At 46.6% G+C, this 27482-nt stretch overlaps 1 protein-coding gene across 1 annotated transcript in view; it reads left to right on the top strand.

The window, feature by feature from the left end:
* The first annotated feature begins 6248 nt into the window (after window positions 1-6248).
* LOC141069451 (protein CutA homolog) overlaps window positions 6249-27482 on the top strand; it is a 77990-nt gene continuing 56756 nt past the window's right edge. Inside the window, exon 1 of the mRNA XM_073559004.1 lies at window positions 6249-6300. The gene's annotated coding sequence lies outside the window, so the exon portion shown is untranslated. The remainder of the gene's footprint in view (window positions 6301-27482) is intronic.

Raw genomic sequence — 27482 nt, 5'->3', positions numbered from 1 at the left:
AGAAGTCACCGGATCTCTTTGGGACAAAACGACTCCTGTACCAATCTCAGAAGCATCTACCTCCACCTGAAATAGGAGTGAGACATCAGATTGCCGTAGAACCGGAGCAGAAGTGAATCTCGGCTTATGCTCCTGAAATGCCGAGACTGCCTCTGGAGACCAATTCACCACATCAACGCCCTTTTTGGTCAAATCAGTCAGTGGTTTAACAATACCAGAAAAATTACTCAAATTTACGGTAGAAATTAGCAAAACCCAAAAACTTCTGGAGAGCCTTCAAAGAAGTGGGCTGAACCCAATCATAAATGGCCTGTATCTTGGCCGGGTCCATTTCAGTAGCAGACGGGGAAAAAATGAATCCCAAAAATGAAATCCTCTCTACATCAAAGAGGCACTTCGATCCCTTAACATACAGAGAATTTTCCCTCAAAATCTGGAACACAGTCCGGACATGTTCCACATGAGAATCCCAATCACTGGAAAATATCAAAATATCATCCAGATAAATTATCAAAAACTTATCCACAAAGTCCCGGAAAATATCGTTCATAAAAGACTGGAAGACAGGGGCATTAGTGAGCCCAAAAGGCATCACCAGGTACTTAAAATGTCCCTCCGGAGTATTAAACGCCGTCTTCCATTCATCCCCGTGCTTGATGCGAATAAGATTATACGCCCCCCTGAGGTCAAGCTTGGTAAACCAACAGGCACTTTTAACTCTGGAAAATAAATCAGAAATCAGGGGTGACTGGTACTGATATTTAACAGTTATTTTGTTAAGGGAATGATAGTCAATACATGGCCTTAATGAACCACCTTTCTTGGCCACAAAAAAAAAAACCCAGCACCTAAAGGAGAAGAGGATGGTCTAATGTGACCCTTCTCCAACGACTCCTTGATATAAGATCGCATAGCATCATGTTCAGGTACCGATAAGTTGAAAAGCCGACCCTTGGGAAATTTACACCCGGGGATTAACTCAATTGCACAGTCATAACTCCTATGAGGAGGCAAAGACGCAGACTTACTCTCACTGAATGCATCAGAAAAATCAGCCAAATAAATCAGAAATATCATGAGACTGAGGAGAGGTGGAGAAACAGGAGTGTCACTAAGAACACATTGACAACCCCAACTCACCACAGACACAGATTTCCAATCTAAAACAGGATTATGAGTTTGCAACCAAGGGAAACCCAGAACAATAGTATCATGCAAATTGTGCAATACCACAAATTTACAATTTTCTTGGTGGTCCGTGGCGAGCCGCATTATCACCTGGGTCCAAAACTGGGGTTTATTCTCCGCCAAAGGAGTAGCATCAATACCCCTCAAAGGGATAGGCGTCCGCAGGGGTATCATGGGAAAACCACAACGTTTAGCAAAGTCCAAATCCATCAGATACAAAGCTGCTCCTGAATCTACAAAAGCCTTAGTGGAAAATGTAGACAAGGAGCAGATCAGGGTAATCGCCAAAAGGAACTTAGGCTGTACACTGCCCAACGCAAATGTGTGAGCAAAACGCTTTTCTCGTTTAGGGCAGACAGCAATAGTATGAGAGGCGTTCCAACAGAAAAAACACAACTTATTACGCCTTCTAAACTCCTGACATTGTGCCCTAGACAAAACCCTATCGCATTGCATGGGTTCAGAAGTTCGTTCGAAATGCGGCAACGCCTCTCGTGTAGTTTTACGTTCACGTAAACGCCGATCAATTTGAATGGCCAATGACAGAGTCATCAAGACCAGAGGGAACAGGAAATCCCACCATAACATCTTTTATGGTTTCTGCCAAACCCTTCCAAAAGAGAGCTGCTAGGGCATCATCATTCCATGTGGTAAGGACCGCCCACTTTCGGAATTTTTGACAATATAACTGTGCAGAATCCTGATCCTGGTTCAATGCCAATAAGGTTTTCTCAGCTTGATCAATATCATTAGGTTCATCATACAACAACCCCAAGGCTTGAAAAACGCATCCACATTAGCCAGAAAAGGATCTCTGGGTGTCAAAGAAAAGGCCCAATCCTGGGGATCGCCACGCAGCAAGGAGATGACAATTTAACCTGCTGCACAGAGCTCCCCGATGAGTTAGGTTTCAAAGCAAAAAATAGTTTACAATTATTCTTAAAATTTAAAAATTTAGACCGATCCCCAAAAAATATCAGGAGTAGGGATTTTTGGTTCAACAGCAGAATATTGAGCGAGATAGGCAAAAATTCCCCGCACTTCAGCAGCGAGCTGCTCAACACGAGCAGACAATTGCTTAGTCTCCATTTAGACAAAAAATATCCTCCTACAGCCCCAAAGAGAGATCGGAGGTCACATGTTCAGGTCCTTCTCCAGCTCGGATTGGACCATTGGGAGGGTCCCGGAAGGACGCTGCTATAAAAGGTTCGCATGGCCGCCCCGCCATGCGCTATGATAGACATAGAGTCTTTTGCTTTAGTGGTGTGTCTGATGATGGATGTATGATTCTGGTGACTGACTCATTAAGATCCCCCTCCTCGGTTGTGTATGAGTTAGGGCCTTAGAGTTAGTCTCTGCATCTAGTTACTGCTTAGCGCCACAGTGCAGTTAGCTCTGGTTCCATTTGTGCCAGTGGGCGCCAGACAGTTCAGACACCACAACTCAGCAGTTACCGCAGCAGCTATCCGTGCGGCGCCGTGCGCAGTTACTAGCGCTTTCCAGCACTGTTCTCACTCTGGTTAGTGGCGACCGCCAGGGTAGTCGTAGCATCCGCTCTGTACGGTGTACTACTCCCAGTTGTGTCCTGTGAAGCTTAACAGGGCACAGTTATATGCCGGCTAGTGCGGACTCCGTGAGGCAACAGAGTCCGCTCTTGCAAGCACCGGGTCAGTGGTTACCCATCGGTGCCCGGCTTCCACCTGTTATACCGTATCCGTCATTGTCTAGCAGCAGTTTCCATCGCTGCACGGTGGACCCCAGGCTGCGAACGCACCTCATTAGCATCTTTATTATTTGGTGCGTTCCGCCAGCCTAACATACGAACAGGGATAATGAAAAATACCAAACATATATACACTCACACATATAACAGAGGTATGCATTGTGGAGGATGGGGTTAAACCAAAGTAGGATAAGAAAGGAAATTAATCACATACTCAAAACTAAGCAACAGTCACAGATAAATCCACCAAACGCCTACTCAAATCACCACCAATAACAACCTCCAAGCCATGCAGTAAAAGCTATCTCTGACAATGTGTGTTAGTCAGGGCCCAGATTATACAGGGGATGGGAGTGGCTAACAGTGCACAGCTGAGAGCCTTAGCGCCAAGAGCTCACAACAGAGCAGATTAACCCCTACACTGCTAAAAGAAATTTACACCATTTAATATGAAGGTGAAGTGCTTCTATTCAGCGCAGGAGTAGGAGAAATCATATGCTGCAGTTTTCTGGCTCTTCTCTGTCTCGGTAAATCCGTGAAAGCTAAGGTCACAACTCTGTCAGGTGTTTCAGGACCAGAGGCTCCTTCCCTGTCCCTGCTGCTAGGGGTGCCCTAGCTGGCCCTGCCCCCTGGATTACTTCTGATGATGAAGATTCCAGGGCCACGTACCTTGCCTTAGCTCCTGAATCCACCAACAGTCTGTACCCTTCCCCCATCCAGGGAAGAGGGGACTAGTTGTGTGCCGTAAAACACCAACCAGACTAATAAGGTAATAGGGATAAAGGAAAATACCAATCATACAAATATACACACACAAACCACACAGGTTATCACACACGCAAAACCTAGCAACGGTCACAGATAAATCCACCAAACGCTTTCTCCAATAACAACCTCCAGCCATGCAGCATAAGCTACCTTTGACAATGACTGCTAGCCAGGACCCAGTTTAATTAGAAGATGGGAGTGGCTAACAGTGCACAGCTGAGAGCCATAAACAGGAAAGCTCTCAACTGAGCAGATTAACCTGTCACCGTGACAGTATGGAGCCAGAAGACCGCAGCATCTGATTGCTCCTGCTGCGGCACTGAAAAGAAGCACTTCTTTTCAAATGTGTTTATTTCTTATGGCACAACAGGGGGTAATCGGCCATTTTGGAAATCCCTGTGTTTATAGCTGAGCTCGGTTAGCCACTCCTTTCCCCTTTATAATCTGGTCTCTGTTATAAATCCTGGTCAAAGCAAGCCTTTGCTGCATGGCTAACATGGGAGAGGAGTACATATGAGAAGGAGAGTTGGAGGAGTTATCTGTAACTGTTGTTTGGTTTGTATGTGTGATAATTCCCTATTCTTCTCTACTTTGGTTTATTCCCCTATCCTCACACCCCAGTGCATTCCTCTGTTATATGTGAGTGAATATTTTGTATGCCTGAAGTTTTCTGCTAACCCTTGTCTGTGTTGCATTGTTTCTCGGGTTGATGTACTATGGTGCACAGTGTATGTGCACACGTTGCAGATTTGCCTGCAGAAGTTTCTGCACAGAATCTGCACCTCTTGGCAGAAAACACAGGTAAAAAATCAGCGCGTTTTTGATGCGGATTTTCATGCATTTTTTTTCATGCGGATTGTATGCGTTTTTGTAAGCTAAATAAAGATATGTTATTTAACAAAAAAAAAAGATTTGTGATGTCATTTCTGCCCAACCTCCTCTTTAACATTTGTCCAACCTACACTCCATTACACACACAGATAGATAAATAAATAGAAAAAAAATATGCTAATTTTTGTATATTGGTAAATTGAAGATATATGTATAAAAAGTGCACTATTCTATGGTAACACTGTGCTTGACAAAGACCGTGCTGTGAGGTCGAAACGTTGCACCACTTGGCGCTGGATTAAATTCCACAAGTTTCCCTTTAACTGGAGTGCTGCCTGATTTTTTTCTATTTATATTTTTGCGTTGGACAACCGCATTATTCAGGACTATTGCACCCAAAATCTGCTCAAGTTTGTGCTGCTGTTTTCTCTATTTAGCTATTTTTGTCGATTGATAGCTTGCACTAAATAAGCTATTTTGTTTGAGATATATATATATATATATATATATCTATATCTATCTATCTTTTGTCTGTGGACTATGGATATGGATCCAGATGAGCCTGTGGTTTTTTTTCCTACAGTGTGGAGGACAAGGAGAGGATCATAGGGACTATAGGTGGTTCTGCTGCATTTTTGGAAAACCCTTCTGTGTGAGAAACAAAGGAGATATGAGAATGACCTGAAGCGGTTAACTACAATTGAGCTGTGTTTATTGACTCTGGGTAAATACTATAAGGCGGAAACCATACCAAGAGGCTTACGCTCCAATGTGAGGCCGAATTTAATGATGAATTCTCCAGAATTTTGTGCAAGGGTCTGTAAGATTTCTTACAAAATTGGAACTAAAACTAAAAGGATGTATGTCGGACACTGATTGGAAGAATTTTTCTGAGAACGTTTCTTCACATGTTTCAAAGTTATGTGATGAACTTGAGGAAAATAAGTGTAAAATGATGGCCTTAATGTTGATTTTAAGATTCATTCTCTGTCTTAACATGCAATACATGTGTTAATTGATATTGATGGATTTTTTTGAAAAAGTTATCCTTTTTAAAAAAAAAATATTTTTTTCCGTATAAACCCTTATAGATCTCTCTTCTTGTATTGTACTCTGATATGAGTTTATTTGTATTTATTTGAGCCAATTTTTGGTTCATTATTTTTTGTTTTTTTAATAATGACTAAATGCTTTTTTTTATTTTAAAAGTTGAATCCCTGGATAGAAACTCTTCCCAATGATTGTTGTATGTTCCTTTTGTATATTGAATAAAGTATACGAGATAAATTTATCCTAAGGCCCGAATTTTGCTAGTGACATCTGGCACCCAGTTTATATGGTAAATGTTTGCTGGCATGTGTATTTAGCCCATAGTGCATAGCGGTGACGCAGGGGGTTAATCCCCTCTGTGATTGCTGGCTGTGTGCTGGTACTCCGCCTCTGTCCTCTAGGGGGCATGTGGCGTAGTGCTTGTGGCTTATGCACAGCCATTGGTTTGAATGTTTTGGGTGTCCAGTTCATCACTTAATACGATCACTACAAGTGCTCCATTCCATTTAAGTATTGAGATTTATCTCTTGTGAACAAATGCTGTTTTTTCTTATGAAATACTGTGTGGGCATAGTTGCCAGCACTTGTAATGGTGGAGCAGGGCGTGGAAATGCCTAGTGAGCTTGTGCGTTGATATCATTGTCGAGGGGCCAATTTGGAGTATCTAATTACTGACATGCTCAGTTGTGCTCTGAGAATGCTGTTATGTTGGAACTACAACATTGGTCTGAGTGTTCCAGGTGATTTATAATGTTTATGCATTTTAAATATCACATAGGTGTTTCACATCTTTTAATCATTGTTAATCTAGCAGTATCAATGATTGTAGGTACGGTTGGATATAATTTTTTGCACTCTAATATGCACCTTATATATGTAAACACTATGATGGCTCTCATATTTACTGCAATGTAATTTTCATACACTTTGATTATGATTTATATTTAACACTAGCTGAAGAGCCCGGCACTGCCCAGGCATAGTAACTAACTGTGGTTAGTTATAGCAAATTATAATTATCCTCCATCCCATAGTCCCGTGCTCATATACCCATCATGCATATCCTCCATCCCATAGTCCCATGCCCAAATACCCATCACACATCCTCCATCCCATAGTCCCATGCCCATATACCCATCATACATATCCTCCATCCCATAGTCCAGTGCCCATATACCCATCATACATATCCTCCATCCCATAGTCGAGTGCCCATATACCCATCACACATCCTCCATCCCATAGTCCCATCATACATATCCTCCATCCCATAGTCCAGTGCCCATATACCCATCACACATATCCGCCATCCCATAGTCCCATGCCCATATACCCATCATACATATCCTCCATCCCATAGTCCAGTGCCCATATACCCATCATACACATCCTCCATCCCATAGGCCCATGCCCATATACCCATCATACATATCCTCCATCCCATAGTCCAGTGCCCATATACCCATCACACATATCCGCCATCCCATAGTCCCATGCCCATATACCCATCATACATATCCTCCATCCCATAGTCCCGTGCCCATATACCCATCATACATATCCGCCATCCCATATACCCATCATACATATCCTCCATCCCATAGTCGAGTGCCCATATACCCACACATCCTCCATCCCATAGTCCCATGCCCATATACCCATCATACATATCCTCCATCCCATAGTCCAGTGCCCATATACCCATCACACATATCCGCCATCCCATAGTCCCATGCCCATATACCCATCATACATATCCTCCATCCCATAGTCCCGTGCCCATATACCCATCATACATATCCGCCATCCCATATACCCATCATACATATCCTCCATCCCATAGTCGAGTGCCCATATACCCACACATCCTCCATCCCATAGTCCCGTGCCCATATACCCGTCATACATATCCTCCATCCCATAGTCCAGTGCCCATATACCCATCACACATCCTCCATCCCATAGTCAACCATTATGACCTCATAATGAGCGGCGGGGCTTGCAACCTATGACGACATCAGCGTCACCATGGCAACCATTGACATCATAATGAGGGGCGGGGCTTGATACACATTTTTTCCCAATTATGTAGATAGGGGAAAAATTGTTTGGGGAATTGGAACGCGCGGGGTTAAAATTTTGCCTCACAACATAGCCTAGGACACTCTCGGGGTCCAGACGTGTGACTGTGCCAAGTTTTGTGGCTGTAGCTGCGACGGTACGGATGCTAATCTCGGACATACATACACACACTTGAGCTTTATATATTAGATTAGCTGAAGAGCCCGGCGCTGCCCGGGCATAGTAACTAACTGTGATTAGTTATAACAAATTATAGTTATCCTTCATCCCATAGTCCCGTGCCCATATACCCATCATACATATCCACGATCCCATAGGCCCGTGCCCATATACCCATCATACATCCTCCATCCCATAGTCCCATGCCCATATACCCATCATACATATTCGCCATCCCATAGTCGAGTGCCCATATACCCATCACACATCCTTCATCCCATAGTCCCATGCCCACATACCCGCCATACATATCCTCCATCCCATAGTCCAGTGCCCATATACCCATCACACATCCTCCATCCCATAGTCAACCATTATGACATCATAATGAGCGGCGGGGCTTGCAACCTGTGATGACATCAGCGTCGCCATGGCAACCATTATGACATCATAATGAGCGGCGGGGCTTGCAACCTGTGATGACATCAGCGTCGCCATGGCAACCATTATGACATCATAATGAGGGGCGGGGCTTGATACACACTTTTTCCCCAGTATGTAGATGGGGCAAAATTGTATGGTGAATTGGAACGCGCGGGGTTAAAATTTCGCCTCACAACATAGCCTAGGACACTCTCGGTGTCCAGACGTATGACTGTGCCAAATTTTGTGGCTGTAGCTGCGACGGTGCGGATGCCTATCCCAGACATACACACACTTACATACATACATACATACTGTAGGGATTCGACTCGCTTAGGTGCAGCGGGAGACAATCATGAGGCAGGTTCTTCCCAAAGTTCATGAGGTTTATTTGCATCATAAACCCACAAGGCAGCACATTACCAAAATAGCCTCTAGCTTAGGCCAAAGAACACAAATGTCCATGGTTGGAGACTGGGACTGAGAGTCTCAGCACATGCTGGGAGGTGTAGTCCTCCCCATATACAACTTTCTGTAGTGTCCCACCTGGACACATGGAAGTCTGTCCACACTCTGACAGACTCTCTCATACTCTCTCACATGTGCCAAACACCTCAATTACATAGCCCTGTAACCACACCCACAGGTGATCACATGTCTATGACATCACTAAAGGTTGTATTGCACATAGACACACACAGGCTTCCCTGAGACAGTGTAACAGAAATATCAGCAGTACCTCTGCTGATCAATACACCCTGGAGCCTGCATCCCAAGGCCACCCACCTTGAGACCCATAGTTGTCATTAAGGACCCTGCTCCTGTTACCACACTGAATGTGCCAGTACACCCGTCCTGGGACACCCACACAGCGCCCCCTAGCTGACAGTGGTCACTACACCACATACCTCCCCCTCTGTTCAAACTTGTGGGGTTGAACACATGACATCACCCAGGGATCTTGAAACCTGGCACCCATGTCACCATGCCCTACAAGTCGAGAGGACCATCTCCGTCTGTTTCGGTAGTCATGCTGCATCATATTTACGTTAGGCCTGCCCCAGCGGTCAGTATCTTGGCCTTGGGCTTTGGCCTTCCCGTCAAAGTCCGTCAGAGTGACCAGGCACTCTTTAGTCTCCATCTGTCTGCAGTGCGCTCCATCACCCGACCTCTCACTAGCTGGCTCTCCAGGTTCGTACGGTCATGAGTCCCATGTCCACATGGGCTAACTGGCTGGTCTGAGTCTGACCCTCTGTCGCTACGTCCACCACCGGGTCTCGTGCCTATGCTACTAAGATTAGAACTGCCACTTGCGGACTCTCGACGTTCTTGTCTTCGACTACCTGTCCTTTCATTCTTTGGAGGATCCCTTCGGGTCCTTACACCTTGGGTTGGAGGTGGACGCCACCTGACGTTCTGTATCTGCTTATTCATCTGCAGTCGATCCTGTCTTAGCTGCTCTATCTCCTTCAGGTACGCTACCCGATATTCCAGGAGCATGCGGAGGTTCCCAATGCTTTCCACCGAACCAACCACAATGACAGGAATCATGTCATCTTCAACAGTGATTTGGTTTTCACCAGCAGGTGGGATCCTCACTCTCTTCACACTGGATCGATTCACCATCACCTTTCCAAGTCTGCCAACGACTTTCCCCACCAGATTTCTGGTTACCGGAATTATGTCTTCCACAAAACCCAGACGACTTTGAGCTTCCCTTGCAAGCTCCAGACGTCGAGCGGCTTCCTATTACCCTCCACGAGCATCTGTTTCGTGCGGAGACATTGTAGGTGCATCTCCTTCAGGACAGCCACCCTTCTCTCTGTGTCTTCCGTTTCTGCCAGTATCACCAACTGGTCTGTTTTTGGTGCCCAGCTCACATTATAGGCCTTTACTGCCTTTTTAAAGGTCTCATGCACAACTTCGCTGGCACACGCTTCTCGCACGTCTTCGGGTACCTCCATCACACACTTGAAGGTCATGGACCTGCTCTCACCCTGGACAGATGGCTCTGGGTTCCCCACGGACACTTCCCTCAAGGTATCTGCCAAGACCGGGTGACTGTCTTGTGCAGCTCTTGGCTCACCATCTTCCTGAGATTTACAGTTTTCAGGACCCTTTTCCAAGATGGCCTTTGGCAGTTCTGCCTTGCTATCAGTCGGGCACGGCCGCTGTACGTCTTCGCCCATCCACTTCTTCTGCAGAAGACCTTTTACTACTCCACTGAGTTCTTGCAGAACTTTATCTCGCTCCTCTGCCAGGTAGCGACGCTCATCCTCTCTCCTGAGAATCTCCTGTTGATGCTTCTCTTGGGCCTCTCTGAGCACCTAAAGCAATGAGGGTAATATTCTAATGCTTAATGATGGAATAATAAATAAAAAAGATCCACAGCCCCTCTAGAAATATGGATGGCAGACCATCCGGTGAAAGAACCTAATACCACAGAGTATGGTGGAAGATGATGCCGACAGGGTATCAGATAAAAATAATATATGCAGAACACGTGAAGATAGATAAAAACACCTTTATTAAAATATAAATGGGTGTACGCTTAAAATAAATACAATGAATAAAAAGGCATCCCAAATATATGCATAGTGTTGAATTATAGTAAACTTCAACAAGGGGTTAAATAAATACCCATATCAAACAGGCTCAATACTAGTCAGAAAAAATAACTAAACACTTCTTGACGCCCCCAAACAATAGTGTATACAATGTGCAATAACACCAAATTGTGCAAAAAAGAAGAATACAATAATAACAACAAATATATAATGACCACTGCTGTGCATACAAAGTGCAATAAAACGAAATAGTGCAATAAAAAATGAATAATAAAAATAATAAATGGATGATGTGCACGAATGAAGGATGACACTGCTGCGGTGCCACCAATTGTGGAAGAAGAGAAGTGGGAGCTAAGAGTGGGCAAAGAAATACCTAATGAGCCGATAATGAGTGCCTGGGAATGCCTAAGAACGCGCCCCGACGCGCGTTCTTAGGCATTCCCAGGCACTCATTATCGGCTCATTAGGTATTTCTTTGCCCACTCTTAGCTCCCACTTCTCTTCTTCCACAATTGGTGGCACCGCAGCAGTGTCATCCTTCATTCGTGCACATCATCCATTTATTATTTTTATTATTCATTTTTTATTGCACTATTTCGTTTTATTGCACTTTGTATGCACAGCAGTGGTCATTATATATTTGTTGTTATTATTGTATTCTTCTTTTTTGCACAATTTGGTGTTATTGCACATTGTATACACTATTGTTTGGGGGCGTCAAGAAGTGTTTAGTTATTTTTTCTGTGTAGTATTGAGCCTGTTTGATATGGGTATTTATTTAACCCCTTGTTGAAGTTTACTATAATTCAACACTATGCATATATTTGGGATGCCTTTTTATTCATTGTATTTATTTTAAGTGTACACCCATTTATATTTTAATAAAGGTGTTTTTATCTATCTTCACGTGTTCTGCATATATTATTTTTATCTGATACCCTGTCAGCATCATCTTCCACCATACTCTGTGGTATTAGGTTCTCTCTGAGCACCTCCATATCTTCCAACAGGGTCTTGTTCATGGTTTTACATGCTGACAGGTGACCTCTGAGCTCAGAGACTTCCTTCTCCAGCTCATCCACTCTGTGCTCAGCTGCTTGCCTTAGGACTCTTTCCCGTTCGACATGTTCTGTTACAGTCTCCTTTATCAGCTGTATCTCACGATCTTGTTCTCTTTTGGCCAGCACGTGTCTCACCACTACCTCTTTAATTATATCATCAAAGGGTACCACTAGGTCAGTCACACCAGTCGAGTGAACCCTCCAGTTACCGTCCAGCACCAATGTGTCTAGTCCAGCCGTCTCATCTCCCAGCCAGGGCTGTGGAGTCGGTAAGCCACAGTTGCGACTCCGACTCCTGGATTTTATCAGGCTCCGACTCCAGCTCCGGCTCCTTCATAAATGGCCAATTCATAACAACAAATTTACTGTTGTAAAATATTAAACATCGTGCTTATTCAGTTTCTCACCATCATATAAGTAATCAGACCACTTAGAGCAAAAACTACATTTATTAGAATACAATTAGAATATAGCAAATAACTTTTATAAACTTTTCTAAACTGTAAGTAAATATGCAATAAACACTTTTATGCAGTTAATAAGAAGAAATCTATAAATTTGTCCTCAGAAAAAGTATTGCCTCTGTCAGATCCTCCTTCATGGATGCCCTCAAATCTGATCTAATTATTTTGAGAGCAAAGAACAACCTCTCTACACTAACTTGTGTTCGCGGCAAAGCAGTAACCACTCGGGCAACATCTTTGACAATGTCAGGATACAGAGGAATCGCTTGTTGCACTGCTATTTTTGATGAACGGTCAAATTTCTCAATTTCTTTTAGTGCACATGAAAAATTCTGCTGAAATGTACTGGCTGTGTTCCTTGATGGGGATGACTCTTCTTCTATGCGGGAACGCTTTGCACGGTCCTTGTGATCCAAATATTTTTCGAAATTAAATTCTTCATCAGTTGATGATGAGGGTGAAGATGTGGCAGGACGACCAAATTCTTCTTGTTCCTCCTGACTGTTCTGCAAGCCTTTCATCCATACTGCTATTTCAAACAGAGCTTCTTTTCCTTTACTTAGCTGTTGATCATCTAGAAGAATCCGATGCATTGGGTCTACATAAACAGCTGCCAAAAGAATGTTATTTTGTAATAGTAGCTCCTCTCAACGTTTCATTGATGTAGCAATGCCACTTGCAATTAACCCTCCTCTTTGGGACAGGCAAAACATCAGGTTCTTCCACTCCTTTAAGAAAATACCTGGAGTTAAGTCCTCTGCTTGTAATTTTTTAGTCACTGTAAATGGGTGCTCTAGCAATTTTTTCAGCTCAGTCACCTGATTCCACTGACTTTCATTTAGCGTCAGTTGAGGGTTAGCCATGTCTACAAGAAAGGTTTTCAGTTCAACCAAGCGCTGAATCATTAAGTAAGTACTGCCCCATCGTGTGTATTGATCAATAATTGCCCCTTTTCCAGCACGTCTCTTCAAAATTGAGTCAACTTTAGGGGTTCTGGCAACAGTAGCCAATTTTCTCACCTTGCCAATCAGTGCAGCAGCATGTCCTTCTTGCAGACTGTCTCTTATAGCCAGCTGTAGCGTATGCACAACACAGCGCATGTGATGAATGAAAGAACATATTGACACAGTTTCAACAAGATCATCTAAACTATCATGTTGCTGTTCATCTGAAGCAACTTCAGTTTGCTCCTCAGTTACAATACTGTGTTCCTCTATTTCAAACATTTCTGTGTCTGTGGACCCAGAATGTTCTTCTAGCTGCTGGTCACCATCATTACTCTCATTAGCTTAATAGTACTTATCATATTTGAAGCATTGTCAGTTACGACAGAAAGAACTTGCTCTTTTTTAAGTTCATAGTCTTGCAGAACCTTTTCCACCAAGACCTGGAGAAACTCACTGGTGTGATGAGCTTTGGTGTCTTTTACTGCCAATGTCTTGGTAACTATTTCATTTTTGTCACAAACAAATCGGACATTGATGGCAAAATAGTTCACTCTGTGACGTGTGCAGGCATCCATTTTAAGAAACAGAAAGCGTCCCTTGAGAGTTTTTTTTTTAAGTTCTTCCTTTTGTTTAAAAGCTTCTTCGATTACTAATTTTCTAATACTCTCTCTCTCCAGAGAAACACCAAGCTTGCGGGCCATTTCCCCATTCAGACACATAAAAGCTGGTCGTGAAAATAATGAAATAGGCACACTATCCTTTACAACAAGCTCTATGATCTGTTTTTTAAATGTATCTACTGTCATTGTCACAGTAACTTTGTCACTGACAAAATATCTTGCAACTGATGGCTGCAAAGTTCTTTGCTCCTTTGTTTGGCTGGAAGAGCTGGGCACTGGTTCATTGGTTTGGATGCAGTCTCTCTCATCCACTGCTTTCAGTACTTCTGGATGAAAGCGCTGTAAATGTCTCTTTAGATTAGAAGCTCTGGTAGGAGCATTTTTATCTTTGCCTGAATATGCACTCATCTTGGCTTCACAGCATTTGTTTTCGTCTGGATCATTTGTCATACACTGACAGACATAATGTTTTCTATCTTGAGTGATGGTGAAATGTTCAAATACAGCTGATTTAATGTGATGCTTCTTTGACATTCTCAGGTTTTTAATTCTGCATTCACAATCCAAATGACAATTGTTTTTCCTAAAAACAATTGTACAAAATTATTGCCAGGTCGTACAACTGATATAGTGGTCAGTAATACTGTTATTATTCCTCATGTACTCACAGTTAACTGATGCAAAGTTTGTTGAAAGGATAATACTTCTTACAGTCTTCCTCTTCTGAGTAGCAGGCAGCTGTGAGATGCTTGGAAGACGCACACCTAGTATGATCTAGCCTAGAGGAGGAGCTTTACTACTAAGAATTTGCAACACATTTTCACTTTCAGTTTCATACTGTCACGTCGCCATCAGACTCGGGGCCCGCTGTTCCGCCCTCAGCCACTAGGAGGCGACGGACTGTCACGCCGCCCTCGGGCTCGGGGCCTGCTGTCCAGGCCTCGGCCACCAGGAGACGCCGGACTGACATGTCGTCGTCGATCTCGGGGCCTGCTGTTCCGCCCTCAACCACTAGGAGGCGCCGTGGCTCGCGCCCGAGTGAGGGCGGCAACAATGAAAGGGCTTCTGCGCAGGCGTCTACTGGATGCAGACTCCGCTCCTCTGTCAGTCATGAAGGGGCTGGTGCATCATCATCAGGTCTGGTCCTGGGGGCGGTCCTGATGACATCACCAGCCCGGGAGCCTGTGAGGGACGACCTGATCCCTCAAATACCTTGGGACTGGGCTTGCAAGCCGCCGGATATATTCTTGGTTCCTGAACTTCTGACTACTCTGTTGCCTGCCGTTTTTGTACCTTGCATTTCTCCTGATTACTGACGCTGACCTTGGCCTGGATTCCTGACCCCCTCTACTGCCTGACGATTTTGTACCTCCGCTACTCTCCCGGTTTTTGACCTCTGCCTGGACTCTCGACTCTGCCTCTGCCTGCCGTTTCTGTACCTCCACTGCTCGCCTGGTTTCCGACTCCATTTTTGGCTCCCTTCCTGCTTTTCTATTGCGACCGTTCTGCTCTGGCACTCTGCCCCTGTTCAGACAGCGCTTCCTGGGCTCTGCAGTAAATCCAGATCCCTGTATAGGGGTAAAGGGTGTCGGTGCTACTCGGGGCGCTGTCTGTCTGCAGCCCAGACTTGCAGACGGACGCGACATTATATCCGGCCCAAATAAAACTGTCTCTTGTGTGTATATATATATATCACACCTATATAAAGACAGTTTCTCTGAATTTTTTTTTCCTTTCCTCTCTTGCCTGAGCTGATTGTTGGCCTAAAACAGATGTTACTAAGCCTCAGTATACAGCCTGGAGGATCAGTCTCACCTTCCTGCTCGAGCATGCTGCAGTTAGGAGACTCCAGGGACAAAGCTGAACGTCAGAGATCCGTACCCCGGGAACATCAGCCTCTGAGCAGCTCTGGCTATGGTTGCGCAGAGGCTCAGGTATTGCCCGCAGATGCGGCCAAAGTTTTACTACCTATTTCGTTGTATTTTGGTCAGGATTCTCTGTGTTTAAAAGCCTATGTCGATAGCGGGTCTGAAGGGAATTTTATGGACTCTTTTGCTGCTAAAAAACTTGGTGTCCCACTACTGAAACTTAATATTCCAATTAAAACCACGGCTATTAATGGCACATCCATTATTCAGGAGGGGGTTAAATTTGTTACTGCTAAGATAACTATGTCAGTAGGAGCACTACATACTGAGCTTATTTCCTTTTTTGTGTTGGACAATCTATCTTCTGCAGTCATTTTGGGAATGCCGTGGCTACGTCAACATAACCCTGTCATTGACTGGCACCTGGGTGATGTGGTGCGCTGGAGTTCGCAATGCCAGGATAATTGCATGTCTGTAGCAGTAAATCAAACCAAGCTAAAAAACAAACACCCCTTCATACCGTTTGCTCTCAGGGATTATGGAGATGTCTTTTCCGTTATAGAGTCTGAGAAACTACCGCCCCACAGAGAGTATGATTGTCCTATAAACCTAATTCCAGATGCCCGTCTTCCAAAAGGGAGAATATTTAATCTCTCTGGTCCAGAGCGTCAGGCCATGAATGAGTACATAGCGGATAGCTTAAGAAAGGGGTTCATTAGACCATCTATTTCACCAGTTGGAGCTGGGTTCTTCTTTGTAGAGAAGAAAGATGGTGGTCTCAGACCCTGCATTGACTACCGGGAATTAAACGCAATCACTATAAAGAACCAGTACCCGCTTCCACTCATCCCTGATCTTTTTAATCAGCTAATTGGAGCCCGTTGGTTTACTAAACTTGACCTCCGGGGGGCATACAATCTAATCCGCATAAGAGACGGCGATGAGTGGAAGACAGCGTTTAATACACCTCTTGGTCACTTTGAGTACCTAGTAATGCCTTTCGGACTCAGCAATGCTCCTGCAGTGTTTCAGCACTTTGTTAACGATATTTTCAGGGACATCTGTGGTGTGTATGTCGTTGTGTACTTGGATGACATTTTGATTTACTCCACTGACCCTGTGACACATGCTCAACATGTCCGTTCAGTACTGCAGAGACTGCGGGAGAACTCCTTGTTTGCTAAGTTGGAGAAATGTGTCTTTTTCGCTGAGGAGGTACAATTTATGGGGTACATGGTCTCAGGCAGGGGTTTCCGCATGGATCCTGCCAAGATCCAACCTATTAAGGCGTGGGTGCAACCCAAATCGCTGAAAGCACTGCAGCGATTTTTGGGATTTGCCAATTACTACCGTAAGTTTATCAGGAGTTTTTCTGAGATTGCCAAGCCACTCACGGATCTAACCCGGAAGGGGGCGGACGTGGCCAACTGCAATCCCGAGGCTATTCAAGCATTTTCTACGTTAAAGGAATGCTTTGTGGCCAACCCGGTTTTAGTACAACCTGACTTAGACCGCCCATTTATTGTGGAGGCGGATGCCTCCGAAGTCGGAGTGGGAGCAGTGCTATCGCAAGGCACTGCAGCCCTCACTCAGCTGCGCCCATGTGCTTTTTTTTCCCGAAAGTTCTCTGCCACAGAGAAGAACTATGATATTGGGAATCGGGAATTACTAGCAATCAAATGGGCCTTCGAGGAATGGCGTCACTTTCTCGAAGGCACCAAACACAAGGTCACCGTCATTACAGACCACAAAAACCTGACCTACCTGGAGTCAGCTAAAAGACTGAATTCCAGGCAGGCCAGGTGGGCCTTGTTCTTTTCAAGGTTCGATTTTTTAATCACCTTTCGCCCTGGCACGAAAAATGTGAGGGCCGATGCCATCTCTCGCAGTTTTTGCCCCACACAAGCCGAAGACTGTGAACCCGTTCCGATATTAGTCAATGGGATCGTCGTGTCGGCAGTTTCCTTGGACCTTCTGGAGGAGATCCGTAGGTCTCCGGAACGAGCTCCTGACACTACACCCCCCCAAAAATTGTTTGTTCCGAATTCCTTTCGCCTTCAAGTTCTTAAAGAGTCACATGACTCTGTTCTGGCAGGTCATCCTGGGCTCAATAATACCACCAGGTTGGTAACTAGGAACTTTTGGTGGCCGACGGTGGTCAAGGACTGTAAGAACTATGTTTCAGCATGTGAAGTCTGTGCCCGCGCCAAATCCACCCATAATCGCCCTGCTGGCTGGCTTCAGTCCTTGCCCACCCCTGAGAGTCCATGGACCCACATCTCCATGGACTTCATCACAGACCTGCCGACCTCAGATGGGAAAACATGTATCTGGGTGGTGGTAGACAGGTTCAGCAAACAGTGCCATTTTATTCCCCTGTCTGGCTTACCTAACTCCGAAACCTTGAGCAAATTGTTCCTTGTGCACATTGTACGTCTTCATGGTGTTCCGTCAAATATTGTGTCCGACAGAGGTACCCAGTTCGTCTCAAAATTCTGGAGGGCGTTCTGTAAACGCATCGGTGTTGAGTTATCCTTCTCCTCGGCCTACCACCCCGAAACCTATGGGCAAACCGAACGTGCTAATCAAGCTCTGGAGCAATACCTCCGTTGTTACGTGTCAGGACACCAGTCCGATTGGGTAGAACATCTGCCATTGGCTGAGTTTGCCTTAAATAATCGCTACCAGGACTCCATTAAAACTACCCCTTTTTTTTGTAACCTTGGATTGCATCCGCGCTTTGGGTCGTTCTCGGCTAGGATGTCGGAGCTCCCTGGGGTAGAGAAAAACATACATCGCTTGAAAACAATATGGTCTGAAGTAAATATGAATTTGAAAGGGGCTCAAGTTAGACAGGCTTCAGCTGCAAACAAACGACGGTCCAAGGGGCCACACTTGGGGGTTGGGGACAAGGTTTGGCTTTCTACTAAAAACATCAAACTGAAAGTACCGTCTGCCAAACTGGGTCCCAGATTTATCGGCCCATATGAAATTATAGAAGTGGTTAACCCGGTAGCCTTCCGTTTGAAACTTCCGCAGTCATTTAAATTACCTAACGTGTTCCACAAGTCTCTCCTCAAACTGTATCGCTCCCCAATTCACCCTGTCCAGTCCCCTCCTCCTCCTGTTTCGGTCGGAGGGTCCTTGGAGTATGAAGTCCAGGGAATCCTTGACTCCCGCCTTGTGAGAGACTCCATACAGTATCTTGTACACTGGAAGGGCTACGGCCCGGAGGAGAGGTCCTGGGTCCCCGCAAGGAACATCCATGCTAAGGCATTAATTAGGAGATTTCATCTCCTTCACCCTGACAAACCGGGTTTTGAGGGTCCGGAGGCCCCTCCTGGAGAGGGGGGTACTGTCACGTCGCCATCAGACTCGGGGCCCGCTGTTCCGCCCTCAGCCACTAGGAGGCGACGGACTGTCACGCCGCCCTCGGGCTCGGGGCCTGCTGTCCAGGCCTTGGCCACCAGGAGACGCCGGACTGACATGTCGTCGTCGATCTCGGGGGCCTGCTGTTCCGCCCTCAACCACTAGGAGGCGCCGTGGCTCGCGCCCGAGTGAGGGCGGCAACAATGAAAGGGCTTCTGCGCAGGCGTCTACTGTATGCAGACTCCGCTCCTCTGTCAGTCATGAAGGGGCTGGTGCATCATCATCAGGTCTGGTCCTGGGGGCGGTCCTGATGACATCACCAGCCCGGGAGCCTGTGAGGGACGACCTGATCCCTCAAATACCTTGGGACTGGGCTTGCAAGCCGCCGGATATATTCTTGGTTCCCCTATGTGTTGCTTGTGATTGCCTATCGTTAACTCCGACCTCAGCCTGAACTTCTGACTACTCTGTTGCCTGCCGTTTTTGTACCTTGCATTTCTCCTGATTACTGACGCTGACCTTGGCCTGGATTCCTGACCCCCTCTACTGCCTGACGATTTTGTACCTCCGCTACTCTCCCGGTTTTTGACCTCTGCCTGGACTCTCGACTCTGCCTCTGCCTGCCGTTTCTGTACCTCCACTGCTCGCCTGGTTTCCGACTCCATTTTTGGCTCCCTTCCTGCTTTTCTATTGCGACCGTTCTGCTCTGGCACTCTGCCCCTGTTCAGACAGCGCTTCCTGGGCTCTGCAGTAAATCCAGATCCCTGTATAGGGGTAAAGGTTGTCGGTGCTACTCGGGGCGCTGTCTGCAGCCCAGACTTGCAGACGGACGCGACACATACATTGTAAGCAGGGGGGTTGGGGCAGCATGAGGTTAACCAAGTATAAGATTAGATAAGGGCAGTGGAGAACAGTGACACACAAGAAGTAAGAAATGTCTCTATCTCCAGCAGAACTGCTTATCACTGTTGTTCATAGTTTGATAGAACATATATATTTGAGTAACATTTATAAAATTCATATGAAAGTTCAATTATGAAATCTTAATACTTTTTTTTAAAGCTGGAGTCGGAGTCGGTACATTTCTACCGACTCTGACTCCAACCAAAACTAACTCCGACTCCACAGCCCTGCTCCCAGTCCACCATCTGTCTTATCACGAGACGTCAAGTCCGTCAGTTGGGCAGATGTACTTCTTCCTCTGGTCAGTTCTATCTCTGACCTGTCCATGTCAGGAGCCATCAATGTCTCAGTGTCTGCTTGCCCCACAGTCGAAGCATCTCCATCGTCCGACCAAACGTCATCAAACAAAAGAAAGTCCCGGCCCCTCTCCCAGGCATAGACTAAGTCCCGTGGTATTCCTCCCCCTTGGCAGTCACCACCTTTGGTCCCCTCAAACACTACTCTGTCTACTGGGTAGTTCACCGTGACCCCGTGTTTACAGCGAACCCTGACGCTTTTCTCAGTCAGAGAGAAAACGAGAGGAGTTCCTGTCAGAGTCACCTGACTCTCCTGAGTCCAGCCGACCAAAGGCTCCTTCCCGATGCAGCATCACTGTACACATCTGTGGCCCGTCATTACTACCCGGAAAGGATATTCCACATTCTGAAAAAGACCTGCACATACACTGTGGTACTCCAGACATACCCACTGAGTCACCCAGTGCTGTCATTTCTTCAAACTTGGCCCCTTTCGGGACCATCACCCCGCTTTGGGTGGCCGCCCCCTCCCGGGACTCCACCCCTTTTTGGGTTACCACCCCAATTTGGGTCACCGCCCCCTTTTGGGACTCCACCCCTTTTGGGCTACCACCTCGATTTGGGCCACCGCCCCCTTTTGGGACTCCACCCCTTTTTGGAATCTCCCCATGTCTGTCCTGCAGAACTTCTTAGGCCACAGATCACACAGTACAGTTTATGCCTTTTTCTGGTACTGGCCCTTAAAGCACAACACCACTTCCTTCTGGCACTGCCTCAGCTCCTGCTGTCACAAACCACCGGCACCTCTGGCTGCCGTTCACACACACACAGCGGCTGGTGTCACTGCAGTTCCTGCTGTGCCGTCTTCGTGGACCCTCCGATCCACCAGAAGCCGCTTGTCACCTTCAAAGATAAAAAAAACAAAAAAAACAAAACAAAAAAAAACACAAAAGTGCGCCCATAGGGCCTTACCAGTGCAGGTATAATGGGTTATGAAGCAATAATACAGGGTACTCACCCTTAATAGTTGTGTAAAGCCACAACTACTGTATCGGCTTAGTCAATAAAGCTGCAGCAGGATGGTGTAGACAGACAGCGTCTGCTACCAATGCTCCCAGGGCAGATCCCAAAAAGAAAACACCAGGTCCCTGTGCTACGAGACCTTCGTGACCCCACTGAGCCACAGCAAGCACCTTCAGGTTTTGTAGAGGAAAAAAAAAACAAAAAAAAAACACATGCACAGTCTCTCATGTGTCCTGTTCGTGTGCCACTCAGGACGTACCGTCTCCACCTGAGAACGTCCAACATACAGGGCACACCGAGTGCTATTCAGTGAGCCGACCCTCCTCCCAGGGTCTCCCAACACACCAGCCTCACCAGGTCCAGGGGCTCAGCGGGTGCTCTTCAGGACATCCGTCTCCACCTGAGACTGCCCAACGCACGCCTCACCAGGTCCAAGGTCATATCACGTGTTCCAGGGATCCGATTCCTCTCCCAGAACCTCCCAACACTGACCCTCCAGGACCTTGCTCACTGACCCCTCCAGGAACACAGTCTCTCACTGACCCTGGTCAGTGCAACACAGACTCCTGTCTGTTACCTGTGTCGGCCACACGTTCTCGGATGCCTCTTCTCCTCAGAGGTATTCCACAAATATTAGCACAGTCCCTTTCTCTGACCTCGGTCAGTATTACGGTTGTCAGACCCTCTGCTCTCCTGGCTCAGAATCGCCAGCACTGCCACACGTGCTTCTGGGAGTCGCTGCCCGCAGTCTGTCACCAATTGTAGGGATTCGACTCGCTTAGGTGCAGCGGGAGACAATCATGAGGCAGGTTCTTCCCAAAGTTCATGAGGTTTATTTGCATCATAAACCCACAAGGCAGCACATTACCAAAATAGCCTCTAGCTTAGGCCAAAGAACACAAATGTCCATGGTTGGAGACTCGGACCGAGAGTCTCAGCACATGCTGGGAGGTGTAGTCCTCCCCATATACAACTTTCTGTAGTGTCCCACCTGGACACATGGAAGTCTGTCCACACTCTGACAGACTCTCTCACATGTGCCAAACACCTCAATTACATAGCCCTGTAACCACACCCACAGGTGATCACATGGCTATGACATCACTAAAGGTTGTATTGCACATAGACACACACAGGCTTCCCTGACAAAGTGTAACAGAAATATCAGCAGTACCTCTGCTGATCAATACACCCTGGAGCCTGCATCCCAAGGCCACCCACCTTGAGACCCATAATGGTCATTAAGGACCCTGCTCCTGTTACCACACTGAATGTGCCTGTACACCCGTCCTGGGACACCCACACAGCGCCCCCTAGCTGACATAGTGGTCACTACACCACAATACATACACACCCACATTGAGCTTTATATATTAGATATGCTAATTTTTGTATATTGGTAAATTGAAGATATATGTATAAAAAGTGCACTATTCTATGGTAACACTGTGCTTGACAAAGACCGTGCTGTGAGGTCGAAACGTTGCACCACTTGGCACTGGATTAAAGTCCACAATTTTCCCTTTAACTGGAGTGCTGCCTGTTTTTTTTCTAATTAGATAGATATATCCATAGATGCGGGCAGGTATTTGTAGCCAGGGGGTGGGGGTGGACCTTCCTAGGCTCTAAATATCAGCCCACAGCTGTCTGCATAGCCTTTACTATTAAAATTGGGGGACCCCCAAAAAAAATTACTTGGGGTCCCCATATATTTTATAGCCAGAAAGGCTATGCAGACAGCTGCGGGCTGATATTCATAGCCTAGAAAGGGGCCATGGATATTGGGCCCCCCCCGGCTACAAATATCAGCCCGCAGCCACCCCAGAAATGGCGCATCTGTACGATGTGCCAATTCTGGCACTTAGCCCCTCTCTTCCCACTGCTATGTAGCAGTGGCATATGGAATAATAAGGGGTTAATGTCACCTTGCTATTGTAAGGTGACATTAAGCCCGGTTAATAATGGAGAGGCGTCAATAAGACACCTATCCATTATTAATCTTATAGTAAGAAAGGGTTTAAAAAACACACACACATGAAAATAAAGTATTTTAATTAAATAAAACACGAGTTTTTCATTATTTTTATTGTCCACCTAAATCCATTGGAAGCCATCGTCTTCTGTAAAAAATTTAAAAAAATAAATAATATACTCCCTGTCCGACGTAATCCCATTAATAACGATTGTCCCACAACTATCTCCCCTATAAAGCTGTCACATCAGCAGATGTGACCACTCTATAGGCCTCCTATGACACACTGACAGGAGATAACCCTCCGGTAGTGTGTCATCGGAGATAAGCCTCTCGCTTTACGGCACTACAGCGTGAGAAAATTCTCACGCTGTAGTGCCGCAAAATGACAGTTGAACTCCGGTAACTTGTCGGCAGCGGAGTTATATAATGCAGAGGATTATCTCCGTCATTGTTTCACTGGAGTGGTCGCATCATCTGATGTGATAGCTCTCCACGGGAGATCGTCATGGGACTATCATATTAGTTGGATTACATTGGACACAGGGAGTATATTGTTTATTTATTATTTTAAATTTTTTTCAGATGAGCTAGGGCTTTGGGGATTAGGTGTAGATGGTAAGTATGTACTATATGTGTGTGTATGTTTTTTTTTTTAATCAACACATTAGTCGGATGATGGCACTACTACTGTCCCATCATTGGCTAATGTGTCAATCACTGTCAGTGTAGCAGGCATAGTCCCATCGGACGATGCCTGCCTACACACACACACACAACCCCGCCAGACCCCCGCACAGCCCCGAAGAACCCTGGACAGCATTGCAGACCCCTGCACAGCCCCGCCAGACTCCCCATACAGCCCCACCAGATCATCGCACAGCCCCTCCAGACCACAGCCAGACCACCGCACAGCCCCGGCACAACCCCACACACACAATACATGCACACAGTCACCGCCCACACACTATACATGCACACAGTCACTGCCCACACTCTACCCACACTCTTCCCTCCTCCCGATCTGCAGCATTTCATACTCAGCAAAACCGCAGGTCTTTTTTTATACCTGCGGTTTTGCTGCGGAAGTGCACGACTCAATGTAAGTCAATGGGTGCAGAAAAGCTGCAGATCCGCACAAAGAATTGACATGCTGCGGAAAATAAAACGCTGCGAATTTGCATTTTTTCCCACAGCATTTTTGATTTTCCCATTCACTAACATTGTGCGCACAACGCACTGCCAATTTTAGGCAATTCCGCGTGTCCAAAAACAGCGGAAACGCATCAAAACCGCAACGTGTGCACATACCCTAATGCCCCTCTTCCCTGGGTTAAGGAAGGGTACATACAGATGGCTAACTGAGGAGATAAGGCAAGGGCGGAAGCCCCCACATCTTCACCTTCAGAAGTATCCCGGGGAGTAGGGTGAGCTAGGGCACCCCCTAGTGTTAGGGACAGGGAAGGAGCCCTTGGTCTTGGGTCACCCGACAGCTGTCATGACATTTGCTCTGACTGTAAACATTTTTTCTGATCCATTATGGATCCAAACGCTACTCTGACAGGGCAACTGCGACAGCTCTATCTGGAGATGGCGGATTTACACATGGCGGTTTTGCAGCACCCTGATACATCTGGTGTGGGACTCCCATCTCCCCAACAAACCATAGAAGAGCCCAAGATCGCTTTGCCTGACAGGTTTTCTAGGGGGCGTGACAAGTTTGCTGTGTGACGGGAGGCCTGTAAACTGTACTTTAGGTTATGTCCTATTTCCTCAGGTACAGAGGAGCAATGGGTGGGGATTGTAATCTTGCTCCCCCAGGGGGACCCCCAAGCGTGGGCATTATCTCTCTCGTCTGACTTAGTCGCTTCAGATGGTGGAGGGATTTTCTCTGGCACTGGGCCTTATATATGATGACCCTGATTGTGGCTCCTTAACTGAATCCATACTTCGCCAACTTTACCAAAGAGACCGGCCAGCGGAAGAATATTGCTCTGAGTTCCGGAGGTGGGCCACGGACACCAAGTGAAATCACATTGCACTCTGTAGTCAGTTCTGTGAGGGGCTCACAGTAAAGGCCCTTTTACATTTAGCGATGCACCAGCGATCCGACCAGCTATCCGACCCAGTCAGGATCGCTGGTGCATCGCTAAATGATCGCTAGTGAGCTGTCACACAGGCAGACCTCACAGCGATGCAGCAGCGACGCAGCACACGATACTCAGCTTTCACACACAGCGATCCTGGTGTCCTCCCGCCCGCCTCCACGCGTCGCTCGTCGTCACAGCAGGAAGCTGACGACGAGAAATGGAGCCGGACATTCTTGCGCGATCAGTGATGGACAGCGGGGGAGCCGGTCGGAGGTAAGTATCACACATAGCGATATCACTAGCGATATCGCTATAACGTCACAAAATCGGTGACATTATAGCGATAGCGCTATGTGTAAAACCCCCTTAAGGGTGAAGGATGCCTTAGCTGTGTATAAGACTCCTGGCTCCCTTCAGGCAGTCATGTCTCTGGAGATCCAGGTTAATCACCGTCTTCACGAGAGACATAGGGAGTCACCTCTGTGTGTGGGAGGTCCAGGGTCAAGGGAGGTCAGCACTGAGCCTACTGTAGAACCCATGCAGGTGTTTGTGTGGTGCCCCTGAGGCTTCAGTCGCCACAGAGGTACTGCACCTTCTCCTAAGGTGTAGTGCCCCACCATCCAGGTAGGGTGGGAACTCCTGACCACGCTCCACACCTGCATTCCACACATAGGATAGTTCAGTGGGGCCACCTAACAGCTTCAGGCTGGGGGTTAGCAGAGCACCCCTCGTGGAACCCTGCTTCGTAACACCAGATGTGCTGGGAGGCAGGTGGAGAGAGATGATACAAAAGAGTGGGAATAGTGAAAGTTAGTGGTTAGTTGGTTAGAGGAGAGAGAAGAGAGAAGATGGGTGTCTGAGGGACGTGCTGCAGCAGGTCCCAGTGATCTGGACTGCTGGCACGAGAAAGACCAGAGAAAGAGACTGATAAGATTGATAACCTAACCTTTCATAAGAGAGAGAGAGAACAGATCGGAACAAAGGAGAATAGAAGGACAGTGGGAAGCAGGTTGAGAAAGAGAGAGAACCCTTCCAGTCCAGAGAGCGCAAAGGCTGGGGCCCGGTCCCCGAGGTTGATTGGATTTTTATGTCCGGCAACAGACACCGGAGGAGTAGTGAGCCGCTAACGCCTTGCTCCCATCATAGACTTGGGACACAACAGCAACTGAATAGAGAGCCGGGACACAGAGTGGCGTCTCCGAAGCAGGCTACAGCTGTCTGTCATACAAGTAAAGACTAGGAACACCTAGAGAGAGGCATTCCACGGTAACTAAGTACTGGAGTGCTTCGCACCTAAAGGCGCATTGGAGGAGTCGTTCAGTAAGGTACATGTTGGCGGAGTGTGGAAGGGAGAATCCTATCCTGCCTGGAGGTTGGCTGGAGCCCTGACCTGGAGAACACAGTACGGAGGCAGGCAGTTGTGTGAACTGCAAACCGTGAGTAAAGCTTTGGAACCGCATACTCTGGTGTCCTCCAGTTATTCCAGCACCGCTACACCTGAGTAACAACATCTATACCATTCTGCGCCTCTCCTCATCCATTGCACCTACACTGCCCTGAGACTACAGCTCCACCTGTGGGGAGCTATACCATCTCTGCTGCACCACACCATCAGTCCCGGCGGATCTGCATGCAGCGTTGGCTCAACACCTTACTTGCCAAACACCACGGGTGGCGTCACAAACTATTCTACCATTAACTATATCACCGCCATTGATATTGGGCGCCCAGGGCCATGGACCGGGTCACCGCTGCTGTGACACATTCCCGCCTTGACACCAGCCCGGTACCGAGTACCCCGCTGCCCTGGGTGTGCGAGGGCGACCCATTTGCGGCACCTCACTTGGGTAAACTACTTTTTGTCCGGCTTAAAGGACGCATGTGTGAAGAAACCAGACTGTATCTTAATTTCCCAGACAACCATGTTTTTGAAAACCAACAAGAATTGACTTGCAAGCTGATATACCATATAACATACTGTGTAAGCCTGTAACAGTGACTTGCAAGCTGATATACCATATACCATAGTGTGTGTTTATCTTTGACTATTAATGTCTGCTGATATGCTAATTGTC

This window comes from Dendrobates tinctorius, unplaced genomic scaffold, assembly GCF_039654945.1.
Source record: "Dendrobates tinctorius isolate UK_male_01 unplaced genomic scaffold, ASM3965494v1 ptg000013l, whole genome shotgun sequence".
In the NCBI taxonomy this organism is placed as follows: Eukaryota; Metazoa; Chordata; class Amphibia; order Anura; family Dendrobatidae; genus Dendrobates; species Dendrobates tinctorius.
This window is presented reverse-complemented; position numbering and strand designations above follow the sequence as displayed.